This window comes from Heterocephalus glaber, unplaced genomic scaffold (assembly GCF_053883595.1).
Source record: "Heterocephalus glaber isolate CG9 unplaced genomic scaffold, H.glaber_assembly_v1.0 deba00001504, whole genome shotgun sequence".
NCBI classification, from domain to species: Eukaryota; Metazoa; Chordata; class Mammalia; order Rodentia; family Bathyergidae; genus Heterocephalus; species Heterocephalus glaber.
The window spans coordinates 51,470,054-51,485,410 of NW_028258324.1; the positions used below are offsets into that span (position 1 = coordinate 51,470,054).

A 15,357-nucleotide genomic window follows, 5' to 3' on the forward strand; every position below is an offset into this window, starting at 1 on the left:
TTCCATTAATTCTTGCTCAATTATCTTGTCATTTAAAAAAGCAAAGCATTTTTTTCTCAGTCTTCCACATTCCAATCCTTTATTTTATTGACACTGTTAGCAGAAAGTATAAGAATTTGACTGAAATGCCAGAGACAGAGACAGGCTGAATCTGTATTGCAATGTCTGCCAAAACTGTGGAAGGAATAATGGACACTTAGGAGAGGACATGTAAGGAATTGTTGTTTCTGGGTCTGATGCATCATAATTATCTGCAGTACTTTTTATAAGGCTGAAATCTATGCCCAACACTCAGACATTTGATGTAGTGCAACTGATGTAAGCTTGGATGTTTATCTTTCTGTATATAAAGTGTATTCTAATGCATGAAAGTTTTTAAAGTCTCTAATATAGTTTTCTCCATTTTTATGCTTGCTTGCTTGCTTGCTTTCTTTCTTTCTTTCTTTCTTTCTTTCATGGTACCAGCCATTGAACTCAGAACCTTGCTCTTACAAGGAATTCCCAGCACCAGTGAACTACATCCCTGGCCCGTTATGGATTTTTTATTATATTAAAGGCCTAGAAAACAATGTTAGATTTGGCTCCATTAAGATAGCTTCATTCATAATTTATTACACAGACATGACCCTGAAGGATACTTCTTGACATTGTATAAAACAACTGCTCAGAAAATTATGCATTGGTCAATGTCCAAAAACATATGGAAAAATTCTTCTGGATCTATTTGCGAAACAGGAAACATTTCCTTAAAGAAGTAATTCACTATGTTTTTTAAAGTAATAAGAACCATACAGTATCTCATCTCTTTTTGGTTTGACTATATAGAGTTGTTAATCAACTCTTGAGATGGTTGCAGGGTGCCCTGCCTCTTCCTATTCATGCTCTTTCCTGATACTACTTCCTTGAATATGGGCTGTTCTTCCCAATTTGCCTCTAACTAAAGAATAAAGAATGAATAATGGAATATCTCTGTAAGATTAGTTTATAAAAAGATTGGTTTACATCTTGGGTGATCTAACTTGCTCCTTGGGAAGTCAAGCGTCCTGTTGTAAACTGTATTGAAAAGAGGCTTACATGGCAAGCAATCAAAGAAGACTTCTGGTCAACAACTAGTGAAGATCTGTGATTCTTATTCCAACAAACTGCAAAGAACTGAATTTTGCCAAGGAACACATGTATGAGCTTGAAAGTTATAATCAACCCCAGTCAGGGTACATGGAAGACAACAGCTCCCAGCAATACCTGATTGCAAACTAATGAGAGACCAAAGCCAGAAGACCCTTTATGCCGTACCTTGATTCCTTGATTCCTTGATTCCTGACTCACAGAAAGTTTCAGGAATATATGTTTGATGTTTTAAGTTGCTAAGTTTTAGAGTAATTTTTTATGTAACGATGGATACCAAAACAGAAGGTAAGACATTCATTAATTAACTCACATCTGATTCTAGGGTCATAATTGCTTTGTTTTCCATTTGAATGCTTATCTTTCTTCTTAGTAACTTAAGAGTTATCACTAGCAGTATGTTAAACTGGTTAGTTTTTAAAAATAAGGTGTTGTTAAAGTTTAAAAACTCATACATTCATAACACTTTGTGCCTCATAAGTTAGCCTTCATGAAGACAATTTCTAACATTTCATCTGTATCATAATTGCACAATTATATTTGATATTAGAATTCACCTTTTTTTCAGCAGTATTATCTTTCTACTATTTAAACCACAATGGTAGCATTATATAATACAAGCACCAGAATGGATTTTAAATATTCTGGAAATCACTGCTTGTTTTGTAGAAGAGTAAGTTTAGTTTGTTAAAAAAAGTGTGAAGCATTTACCCAAGATGAAGTGACTACTTGAACTGCATGAGACCTGTTGACATCTTCCCAGTGTTTATTTGATACTTTGACTGTGAACTCATGGGTGGTAAAGGAAGATGCAAAGATATATGAGAAATTCCTCACCTGGGGTATGAATATTGTTATGTGTAGCTTCCAAAAAGTCCATTTTACAAATATTTTAAAACTGTTTGCAAATTTCCCATAGTTCAATGTACTATAGAGACATATTATGAAAATATTGAGCTTTACATACTACAAAACTGAAGTTGCATAAAAATCGTAACAAGAATCAACAAATAGGATCACATCAAATTAAAAAGCTTCTATAGCAAAAAAAGCAAAAGAAACCACCAACAGAGTGAGGAGACAATCTACCAAATGGGAGAAAATTTTATTAGCTACTCTTTAGACAAAGAACTAATATCTAGAATACATAACGAATTTAAAAAATTGACTCCCTGAATTTGAAGACTCAATTAAAAAGTGGGCATCTGAAATGAAAACACATTTCTCAGATGAAATACAAACGGCCAATAAATATGTGGAAAAATGTTCAATATCACTGGTCACTTGAGAAATGAAATGAAGACAATACTGAGATTCCATCTCACACCAGAAAAAATAGCTACCATCAAGAAATCAACGAATAACAAATGCTGGCAAGTCTGTGGGGAAAAAGGAACCTTAAGGAACATTTTTCCTTTGTTGATGGGATGGCAAACTGATACAACCACTATGGAAGTCAGTAGGGAGATTCCTGAAAAAACTAAAAATAGATGGGCATGGTGGCACACACACTTGGCTGACTGAGGTAGGAGGCCTGCCTGGTATACATAGTGAGTCTGAGACCAGCATGGTATACATAGTGAGTTCAGGGCCAGCCTGAATTAGAGTGATACCTTGTCTTAAAAAGAACAAAAACAAAAGCCCAAAACGCTAAAGCCAGAAATTCCAGAATTCTAGAGTTCATCGTTTCACCTTCTAGGTATCTCCCAAAAGAGTCAAAGACATCATACCAGTAATATGTACATACCTATGTTTATAGCAGACCAATTCATAATAGGTAAATCTTGGAAACAGCCTATATTGTCATATTTATAACCAATAGAGTGCTACTCTGCCATACAGAAGGATAAAGTTAAGTCATTTGTAGAAAAATTGATGCACCTTGAGACCATAATATTAAGTGAAGTAACTCAGACACTCAAGCTTAAATATCGCGTGGTTTCTTTTATGTGAAAAACTGAAAAAAATATATGTTTGGCATGTGTATAGATGTATTTGGCATATATATATATATATATATATATATAGTAGGAAATATAAGAGAGATAATAGGAAAAAAGAGAGAGAAAAAAGATATTGTCGTTCAGCACAGGCAATGTATCTAAAAGTGTACCTTGACTTAGCATAATTGTCTTACATGTTTTATATGTTCATTGGCCTATTAGTCTAGTTTTCAATCTGTGTATATGATAATTAACTTTATAAGGTCTTATAAATAAATAAATCTGATGTTGGAAAATAAAAGGGGGTAGAAAGGAGGGAAAAAAAGAATTGAAATGTGTCATGTACATGTACCAATTCACAACAGTGAATGTAATCATTATGTACTGCAAGCATGTTGAGATTTACATAGTACAAGACTATCTTCTTGAAAAAGGTAATTATATCTGTGAATATCTCACTACTGATTTTACAGTCTTTCCTTTCTGCCTTTTCTAGATCAACATATATAAAATTATTGTGCTACCAGCCTTTAGAAGCAAAACATTAATTAATAGCACAAAAGTGATTAATTTTGGATCTGTTATATAGAAAGTACTTTGGATTTATTTTTAAATAAATGAAATAGAAGCAAAATTGAACAGAGACACTAAAGTGACATGCATAAAGAGCCAGGTCTTAAATAGCTGGCTCCCTGTAAAACTCAATAAAATTATTATATCATGGCATTGTTTTGAATGAATATTTAGTAATATGAAGTGTAAGAGATGTTTTTAAAAAGTATCAACTGGGCTGGAGATTTAGCTCAGTGGTTCCACCGCCTGCCTTACAAGTACAAGGTCCCAAGTTCAATCCCTGATACCAAAAAAAAAAGTATCAACTGCTTCCCCAAATCAGGTAATGTATTTCTTTTTTTACATCAATTATCTTTTTTCAAAAGAAAAAAAGTAGGTTTGTTTCAGACTGAAATAAAATAATATTTTCTGTAGTCCCCGTTATGTAAACATTGACTACCCCTTTTTCTAGGTTTTTGTAAGTACACAGAAGATTCTAGAAATTTGGCTGGCCGTACTTGGATGTAGAGTTAGTACATAAACAAATGCCAGAGTTAGGATTTGCTTTCCTATCACCATGCACCAGTGAAGGGCTTACCCTCATCTCCTGTTTAAATAACCTCACCATCTTTTCACACTCTGAGGACTAAATTAAATCAAAGTAGTTCTAGGACTCAAGGACAAAATAAGTCACTATGGGAAAGTGGAACAAAGGAAATCAGGCACACCAGATGGAAAGTTCAGACTATCTAGTATCTTTAAAATGGCAGTGCTGAATAAAATGGCTTTATAAGCTATCAATCAATCATGCCTCCATAAACAGGCTGGTGACTACAGAAATTAGTCTCTTCTAACTAAGCCTTAGAAAATTAGTTTCAAAGTGGGTTGTATTTAAGTTTATTTATGGAAGTATAACTAAGGCAGAAAGAAAAAAAAAGATGGAAGAAGAATTTCCAGTGATAATAACCATTACAAATATAAACTCTTATATTTAATACTAAAATCTTAAGTTGAATAAAATTTAACCTACTTAGTATAACAGGGAAGATTTAATCCTGGCTCTCTGACAGGCTTTTTTTTTTTTTTTTAAAGTTGTTTTGTTGGTTTACTTGAAAAAAAATTAAATATTAAAAATTTAAAAGTAGTACAGTTCACTTTTAATTATGACTACTAATTCATAATCCTATGGCAGTGGCCACTTTTTAAAAAATAAAAATGTAAAGCAAAGCTTGTGATTTTCAGAAAAAAAGAATTTCAAAGAAAAATGACAACAGCAATCTTTATGATATTAGAAAAATTCTGCAGAAAAGCATATGATAAACAGATTTTCTTTAAATGGAGGCATATCTTTAGTTTATCCAATTCCAAAAACGCTGTTTAGACTTGTAGCTATTCCATCCTGACTGAATACATATGCAACAATATTAGTTAGTTAAGATCTATAGAAAACTGTCCATGTACCAGGCATTGAGGCAAATTGTGATCATATATTTAACTTTTAAAATAGTCCTTTTAGGTAGACATTGAAATTATTTCTAAGAGAAAGTTATGTTAAATACTCCATATAAGTAAACCATTCATTTGAGACTTCACTCCCCACAGAAATTTTTAATATTGTTGTAGGATGTAAACTCAATTGTGTTGTGGTTTACAGCCCAGATTGTGGGTCATCTGCTTGGTTTCAAATACTGACTCTGTCACTTTTACTTTGTAAAACTTTAGATAAATTTATATCTCTCTACTTTTGAGCTTCCTAATGGATAACATTAAAAACTTTAGAGTATTCTTTTGAGGATTAAATGAAATAGCACATATAAAACAGACTGGAAGAAAATCTAGCACGTGGTATGGACACAGTAAATATCAGCAACATTCTCTTGATCTGTACAATTCACGGGGAAGAAGTGCACATCTAATGTCCTAAATAATACTTTATCAAGGCTTTAGAAGATTTTTATGAAGCACATTTTCTGCTTCTAAGTATCACATAATTGAAAAATGCATGTACACTACATCACATTTATAAAACTTTATTGAATACAATAGTTCATATAAAGTAATATATTTTAATAAACTGAGCTGAGAAGGAAGATTTTGATCAGGTAATAGATAATTTTAGAGGTTGGATTTAAGAATAACTTTATTTTCTTACCTTATATAAAAATATTTATCAAAAATTTAAAAATAAAGTATTGAGACTAAATTAAAAATTACCCATGGATTACTAACCCAGATTCAAAAAAATCTGTTAACATTTTGGCATATCATCTTATGTCTTGACATGTGTGCATAACTTTATACCTTTTCAAATAATATTGCATCACTATACAAAATGTGCTTTAATTTTTCCCACTCACCATTACTTTATATAATTTTTCTAGTTTATTAAATAAGTTTTAAAAGCAAGTTAAAGAGAAAGCATTTCTTGGATTTAGGTTGGGGTCTGAGGGATAAACAACAAAGATAAGAAAATAGCCAATGAGTTTTATTTAGTGAAGGATGAGGTAATTTTTAATTTAAAAACAGGAGGAAATAAAACTTCATATATGAAGGTAAGAGTGAGTACACAGCCCTGTGGCCCTGGCAAGATGAAACTCTGTGTAGTGGAAAGAGCATTGGAGAGGGAGGAGACTCAGTTTAGAACATATTAGGGTAAAAAAATAGGAGGTAGACTGTATGGAAGCTTTCTCAAAACAAGGGAAGCTCTGGAATAAGAGCTGTCCAGGCTGTACAATACTTCTGTCTTGTTCACCTGAGTGTTCCCAGGCGCTACTGTATCACTAGGCCCACAGTATGTGCTCAGGGAGTGTTTCAGAGAATGAATTATAAATAAGTGCAAGGCAAGTGGCATTGTCCTAAAAGTCATTTTTAAAGACATGAACATGTTTTCTGAAATAAATCTGATATTTGTTAGTTCTTGTGGCCTGGCATATATTTTTACTTTTCCTTGAAACTGGAAATAGAACACATGGGTCCATATACTCAGCTCTTGCGAAGCACATTGTCCTATTGTTTAGACATAATGAGTGTTTCATAAGTGAGAACAGAACACAAGCTATGGCAACCAGAGAACTTTGTGCAATTAAATTTGAGAGAAGAGAAACAATTTGAATGTCTGGGTAAAATAATAGCAAGAACTGAAACCAAAACTGTACATAGTATGTGACGCGGTGGCACTAAAGACAGTGGCATCAGGAAGTGGCTATACATGATCTCTGAGGGATGGGAAAGAAAAGAGGTGATTAGTAAGACTGCCCTAGCTCACTAGCTGGTAAAAGATTCTAGGCTGTGATAGTGCAGAAGGAAACCCAGGCAGACCAATGCTGTCTCTCAGGATCCAGAAGAGTCCTGAGAGTTTGGAGAAGCCAAGGTTACTAGATGTTATGTTCCTTTTTATTGTTGAGCTACTTTGATTTTGGTTTCACTCATTTTTCAAGGAAAGTAAATCTTGTATTTCTCCTGCTCATTTCACTTATTCCTGAATTTCTTTTTTAAGTCAGCCATACCTTAGGCTTTGCTTAAGTCATATGCTAACATCTGACAAGTGCCCTTTTCCATGTAGCCTCAAGTATGTAAGCTGGAAGTACAACAGCCTTGAGAGTGATTTTCGAATTAAATTGTTAAAATGGGTTTTTAACTTAGTACTTTCTGAAAAATCTATTCTCTTGCAGACAGGTTTACAGCTATCTTCCATTAGGGGTGGAAATTGACTTTTTAGCCACTGACACTTGACAGGATGTTTATTTTCCCGTTATAACAATTGCCAATTGTCCACAAATTTCTCTTCTTACAGAAATAACCAAGGTCAGCTGTGATGAACTACACTCTGTGTGGCCCCTCTCTAACAATTTTTTATACTCATATTTGAAATTGGAAATTCTCTTTTTTCTTATAAAAGAAAAAAATGAATACATTCAATGTAAAAGCTATTTAGATGGGGCAGCAAGAAGATATGGGTGTTTGCATTTTATTCTCAACCTGACTACTAAAGCCATCACCTAATGAGGATGGAATGTGAGCTCCAATATACCGTTTTGTTATTATTTCCAAAATGCTCTGCAGCTTCAAGATAAAATGTAACATTGCAGTTGCTAGGGTAACTGTTTTCTTTTTCTTTCTTAGGAATAGGAGAACAAATTAGGTGAAGGAAGCTTCTGTAAATTGTCGATATATGGATGCCCTAAGGCTGCAATAGCTAAATGTTTTATTGGAATCCTCAGTAAACAATACAGCATGTGGGGCACATCACCTAAAAGATGTTTTGCTGTCATTCTGACTTATTTCTTGAGCAATTTAATGCAAATGGTATATTGTATTCACCTCTCCTTTTTTTTTTTTAAACTATGGCAGCCTTTCTTACTCTTGTTAATTTTATACAATTTAATAACTATCAATATTCCTAAGAATGAAGCCCAGAATGGAAAAATTTTCAGATATAATAAAATAAGACAAGGTTAATTGTTGGCAATGGTCTGGTTTATGATCAGAACAAATTTAGAATTTTATATTGATATTTTTCCATTGTTGTTATGCCCTGGGGCTTCCTTATGGCAAGGCTTCATTAATCTCTCATCACTCTGCTGGCAGGATTATTTATAAAAATATCTGAAGTTAGAAACTAATGGTTTGAACATGATAAACTAGTCCTTGTATTTGCTTTCAGTGTCCCAATTTATTTTGAAATTTAAACACATTAATATCTATGCTACATCACTCTTTCTAAGATGCATATTTTTCCACATTTTCAAATTCCTATAATTAGAATGTACCTTCCTATTGATAGCACATTACAATTGCCATTGGTTACTTTGCATTTTAAAATGTAATTGGTGTTGTAAACAATGGCATCATAAACACAGTATTATGATTATTTGGTATGAAAAAGGTTTTTGTAGAAATTTTCCTATAAATCTTTGGCAAGTTCTCAACCAATACAGTACCAAATTTCTAGACACTTCTTTAATGAAATCATGTCCACGCTGTTGTAGAAGTGTTGTCATAAATATTGTTACCTTCAAGGGTTCTTGTGGCTTATTCAATATCACAGGGTTATCCCTCACAATCTGCCTGTGAAGGCAATGCTTCCAGACAAAGCTGTTAACGAGACAGTTTATTCTAAATATACCATAAAGGAGAAAACATGTTTACAATTTGTGTGTCATTGCTACTGGCTTGACCATGTGCCTAGATTAGCATACACTCACGAGATATCTGGCCTGATATAGAAGTTCTGAGTTATGGTGGACTTTCGGGGCAATTGTGTCCAAATCAAGCCACTGGCCAGCCACTCACTGTGTTTACCTGACAATTCAGTTCACTTCTCTTGAACTTAGTTTCTCATCTAATAAGAGGGATAAGTAATAATTATATTGATTTAGTCATTATTTGAAAATTAAACTAAATGAACTATATCACACAATAACTGATAGGCAGTGCGTTCTTTTTCTCTCTTCACTTTTTCTACATCTGGCAATCAAGTTGATTTTTCTTAAGTATCAAATTAAGAAAAACAGTTTTATGTTCCCCAACTTTAAATGATTATTACTATTCATTATATTTTCCAAGATCATAAAAAAAATTCGCAAATATTACAGTTGGCTAAGTTGGATGTTTGACAAATTAAAGCATCTGTGTGATGAAGTCTAGACTGAGGAAAGTCAGTTCTAGAAGTAATTTTCAATATATTTCATATGTAGGCCCACTTTTTCTGGCTTAATATATTATTGCATTAAAAATCACATTAGATAATAAATATTTGGTATCATATGAGGTATAAAGGGCATGGACCCAAAAAGTTGATGTATCGGAATCTGTGATACATTTGATTCTCTGTATCCCTGAGACTTTGCGCAGGGGCCATGCTAGTCTTCTCTGTATCGTTCCAATTTTAGTATATGTGCTTCCAAAGTGAGCACATCCCTGAGACTTTGAAGGTTACTTGCTTGAGCCCCAGTTTCCTACAAATAAAATTAGACTAATAGTATTTTTCCAGGAAGAGTAAAAGGCACCTAAAGTGTCGGACATAACCAGTGAGCTAGACCAGGTACTAAATAAATAGAAGCTGCTCCAATATCACAGAAATTTAAGAAAAGAAGTTTTCCTAATATAGGTGAAATTCAGTTATAATGTATGGCAAAGAACATTTTATTCTAATATTATCAAAGATGAATTCATTAGTTAATCAATATCCCCAGTCTGCTTTAGTTAAAAGAGGAAACAAATCTAATGCCCAAATCTTAAGGGCTTTAAACTTAATATGTAGTGGTACCTTGGTTCAGGAACTTAGCTCATAAGGCATAATGCCAATTTTGTCATACAGATTCAGAAACGTGGGTGCATAATACCCTGTTTATTCTTTAGAATATTTCTATTGATGAATTATTAATTTTAATGTTATGAGTTTTATTATATTGAACAATGAGTACATAACAGGAAAAAATTTAAAAATATTAAATTTTTAATATTTATTGAGTGTTTATAAAAAGGCATTAAAATTTTCAACACCATCTGTTTTTTGGTGTACAAAGACTAAAAAGAACAACAGAAATAAATTCCGATATGCACTACATTGAAAATACTCATAGCACTCTACAAAAAAAATAATCTTTACTTCAATTATCACACTTAAGGCAGCCTTCACACATGACAACACATGTTCCATACATGTGTATTGCTTACACTGATAGCACGTGTGTTTTGCATTCCTGATCTTTTTATTGGACATACTTGATATCTTGCTGGTCTTGATGTTTTTTCAGGAGTTTCTTATTATATTATACAATGTTTAGCTAACAAGGACATAAAATATCAATAAAATAAAAGTATTAAATTCTTTTTTTTTTTTGGTATGGGGGATCAAACTCAGGTCCTTGCGCCTGCACAGCAGGTGGCGAAACCACTGAGCTAAATCCCCAGCCCAAAAGTATTAAATTCTTAATATGTATTCTATATTTAGAATTAACATCAACATTTTCACATCATCTGTGTACTTGCTTACAAACCAAAAAGATAACATCAGAAGTAAATTCCTATATGAACTATAATGAAAATACTAACAGACCTCTACAACCAAAATAATCTGCACTATGCATCAAAAATAATCTTTGCTTCAATTGTCACACCCAAGACAGTCTCCACACATGACACCTGCGTATTCCATGCACGTGTCTTGTTTATACTAACAGCACATGTGCTTAGCTTTCCTTTCCTATGTGGCAGGCCATTCTATTCATCTTTCTTTTCTTCCTGTTTTGTCAGGATATTTCTATGCTTTTGTACAATGTGCACTTAGCAGGGAAATAAAATATCTGTAAAATAAAGTATTAAATATATAATGAGTGCTTAGAATAGACATTAGCATTTTCACATCAGCCATATACTTGCTTACAAAACCTAAAATATAACACCAGAAATAAAACCTATGTAAACTACAATGTAAATACAAACAAAAGCCTATGACAGAAATAACCTTTTCTTCAATGGTCACACCCAAGGCAGTCTTCACACATAACAACTATATGTTCTATGCACACGTATTGCTTACACTGATAGCATGTATGTTTTGCTTTCCTGTCCTTTCTTATAGGGCACAGTTTGCATCTTTTCGGTTTTCTTGTTGTCCTACTAGGTCTTTGGCATGCTGCACATGCCTGTTCACCTATTAGCTCGCCAGTGTGCGCCACCATTTTTTGTATGTAGTTCCCTGAGCAGAAATATTTTTTTCCTCTGCTGTAAGTGATCTCTTCTGAGTTCCAGTTCTAGTCCGCTAAGAAAATTCCTCCATGGTATTTTGCACTTGTTATTTTCATTGTAAAATATCAAACTATTTCTGCCACATATGTTTAGGATTGAGTAAAACACAAGCATTGGCCAAGGCTTTGTGTTGCGAGTGACATCACAGCTGCTGCTTAATTCATTAACAACATCTAGTCTGCCTTTGGTTTTGTTGTAGAAAGTTTCCATGTCAGGCTTCTATTTCATTGAGGTTTCCCTATCAATATTTCCATCATGGTGCAATGCTGACATCAACAGTACCAGTTCATTTTTCTTTGCCATATATGAGGTCAATGCAAATCTCTCTTAAATCCAAAGATTGGACTATACAATTCTCTGTTTTAAAATTGCAACATTTCATTTGGAATTTCTGCTTTGTTCCTGCATACAGTTCCTATGCTGGTCAACTTGTGCTCTGTTAGCAAATGTCACATCAATTGGAAACTGGTAAACTAATTGTTGAATGTCACATTGTGACTCATGGTAAAGGGGCCTGGGCAAAGCAAAAATCCATCTGTGCAATCAGCCACTTGGCAGACAAATAAAAAGTGTGTAGAGGAGCTCCAAAGCAGCAACAGGTGAATTTTACCCATGAAATGTGCATTGCTAAATATCTGTGCATTTATCTGTGTAACTTTGGCTCATATGGCCAACATCAAAATCTTTATCATCTTCATCATCCATGCATGAGCAATATGATAATTCACTTTTGACCTCCTCTAAAGCTTGCAAATCTGGTTTCTCATATGCCATTGTACTGAATTGGGCTACTTCTTCCAGAAAAATCAAAAGAAAACTTTTTTATAAAACCCTAAATGCACAGATATGAGTCACACCCACATTCCATTATGGTAAAATACAAGTTTTCATAATAGAAGTGTGGTGTGAGTGTATTTTACCCCCTGGGATGCTCAGGTAAACATATGAAAAACCTGTTAGATGGAATACTATATAGGTTAAAATCCTGGTTTGACATTTTTGAACATGCGTACGTAACTAGCTGTTCGTTGTACCAAGTGATTGTTAATAACCCAAAGATTGTTTCATGTATCCCCCAGGTGCAGCTACTGAGATGCACAGCTGGCTACTATTGCTAAAGTACAAATTTATAGTAGAAAACTATGCGATGGGTTGTTGTAACCCAATGTTATGTCCTGCAGGTCCTTCCAAGATTCTGGGGAACATGTTGGTATTCGTGATAGTGTGGGGATTATGGCTGAGGTAATGTTCATAACCCAAAGTAGAGTTTGTGAACAGAAGCAAAAGTTTGCCTTATGTTTCTGAGAACCAAATTGTTCACAAACAAAAAGGTTCGTGAACCGAGGTACAGTTGTTACTGTGATGGTATAAAGATAAAATATCTACCGAAGTTGCTATTTCACCTCTGTCAATTAACAGCTTAACATTATAATGTTAAATAACTTTCTAAACTTGGCTTCCAACTTTAAAGTAAAGATGATTTCATAGATCTTTTTTGAGTAGTAGAACCAGGTTTTCAAACTAGGTTATCTGATTCTAGGATTCAGGATAATGACTGATTTGTCAGATGATCAGGATGTATTTTGTTTGCTTTCACATCTTTTGATTAGGAAAGTAGAAAAAAATGAATTATTTCAACTGATTCAAAAATTGAATTATAGCATATAATATTTTGGTGAGTATAGAAAAAAATATAAACTAAGCTTAGACCGAATTCTTCTCATGACTTCATGGTTATAGACTATATTATATGTTATATATAGTTCATTAAATTGCAGAAACTGAAAATGCAAAATGTAGCTATAGTGTTCGATACATAATATTTAATATCCTTACCAATATTAGATTTCAAGAGGTGTTTTTAGTATGAGTTTTGCCTATTTACCGTCCCTATTCCACCTGTAGTGGTGAAATGTTTCAAGCAATAGTTCTCAGTTGAAACCTCATTTGTCACGTGCTGGGAGCTCTTTTAAACTGAAGAATTTGATTTAATTTTGTATCAGCCATTACTTCCAATTTTCAAAATATAAATTAATATCAATCCATAGGAGAAGCAAAGAATATTGAATTTTAACATAGTCTATTTAAATTTTTTTTAACTTTTTGTAGTCTTCAAAAGTGGGCCGGCGATTTAGCTCAGTGGTTCTGCCACCTGCCCCACAAGCACAAGGACACAAGTTCGATCCCCAGTACAAAAAAAAAAAGTGTCTGCATACCAAATTCTTAACTGGTCATGAATCCAATCAAAAACCTGTTAATGAATAGAAATAATATCAAAGAGAGTACATTTGAATTATGCTTACTATGGTTAAAATACATTATACATTTCTAGGAAGAAAAGTATGTTTAAAATGCTTAGTCATAGATTAATTTCAATGACATAGAACAAAAACCTGGAACTGAATATTAATGTAGTATAATGGTAACTTTGCTATTGTTTAAAATGCTGTATAACTGTAGTATCACAAGGCCCAGAAAATGTCCTCTGGAATTAATTTCAGGTACTGTTTAATACTATTATTATTACTTTTGAAATCCTAAGCACAAAAGAAACTTTGTTACAGACAAACTGTATAATTATCTTGCCCATTTCAAGTTACAGTGGTACCTTGGTTCACAAACTTAATTCATTGCACAATTCTGGGGAAGATGGCGGCATTCATGTTCATGTGGTGAAGATGGCTTCAGTTGTGTTCATTACTGGATGTGTAGTTCGTGAACAGAAGCAAAATTTTGTCAATTGCTTCTGTTCACGAACCAAGGCATTACTATATTTAATTATGTGTAAACTCTTTTCTAGAGCAAATAAGATTAACTATTCAGCACCTGTACATTATGGTCTAATTAAAAAAAGTTACACTTCAGTCACCCTTTCATTTGTTTCAGGTCTATTTATTACACTTTGTCTTTCTTGAACCATGAATTTTGGAGAATTAAAATAAAGAAAAGCATCAACTGCTAGTACATTTTCCTGAAGTTATTTGTGCCTAACAGAGTGTTGATATAAAGATCTTCTACAACTGTCATCACAATTTTCTAACATTGTCTAATAATGTACTTGGTGTATTTTAAAATTTAAAATCTAGTTAGTCATTTATCTTTTCCTCACTATGACAAAATGGCCAGGAAGTCATTTTAAAGGAAAAAAGGTTTATTTTGCCTTATGGTTTCAGAGATTTCAGTCCATGGTCAGCTAGTTCTATTTCTGTGGCCTGAGCTGAGCTAGGGCGTCATGGTGGAATCATATAGTACAACAAAGTTACATACCTCATGGTGGCTAGAAGCAGATAGCAGAAAAAGAGCCAGAATGGGCTGTGGACAGATAGAGTACTCATGGGCAAACCCCATGATACACTCCCTTCAAATAGGCTTATTTCTTAAGTTTCCATTACTTCCTAAGAATAGCATCAAACTATGATTTCATTAGTGAATTAATCAACTGATAAAATTAGCCTTTCATGATCCAATCACCTTCAAAAGCCCCACCTTAGAACATGAGACTTTGGAGAAATTTTAAATCTTAACCACTTAACTGAAAGTTAAATTTGGAATGTTTTCAAGAATGTTTATTTAATTATACTGTAAATATATATTAAGTAGTTGTGATGCAAATAAAATATACCATTTTAGAAATAAATACAAATGACCACATTTTGAAAACATCCATTGAAACTCTTAATAATTTTTATTATGAATAATATGTGATTACATGTTTTCTTTAAAATCCTCATTGTGATTCTTTTTGGTATAATTATGAAAATATATCAAGTATAATAAATATTCTTTTAATTGAAACTATTTTCACATGTGATTATTCAGAATAGTCACTTGTAATCGTAGCTAGTAATTTTATAAATGAGTTTTGGGGAATAACTTGGTATGCTCAAAGAAACAGATATAAGAACACACTAGATTTTGAGAGACACTACTGCACATTAAAAAAGATATGACATTCCACTCTTATTCTTGGTGAAATTTTTAGTTT

General features: G+C 33.2%; 1 protein-coding gene and 1 non-coding gene across 12 annotated transcripts in view; one reads left to right on the forward strand and one right to left on the reverse strand.

The window, feature by feature from the left end:
• Window positions 1-15,357, forward strand: part of Naaladl2 (N-acetylated alpha-linked acidic dipeptidase like 2) — an 891,856-nt gene that overhangs the window by 46,483 nt on the left and 830,016 nt on the right. The window lies entirely within an intron of this gene.
• Window positions 9,427-9,535, reverse strand: LOC147825342 (U6 spliceosomal RNA). The gene has a single exon (XR_015441203.1). It is a non-coding gene; the product is annotated as a U6 spliceosomal RNA (small nuclear RNA).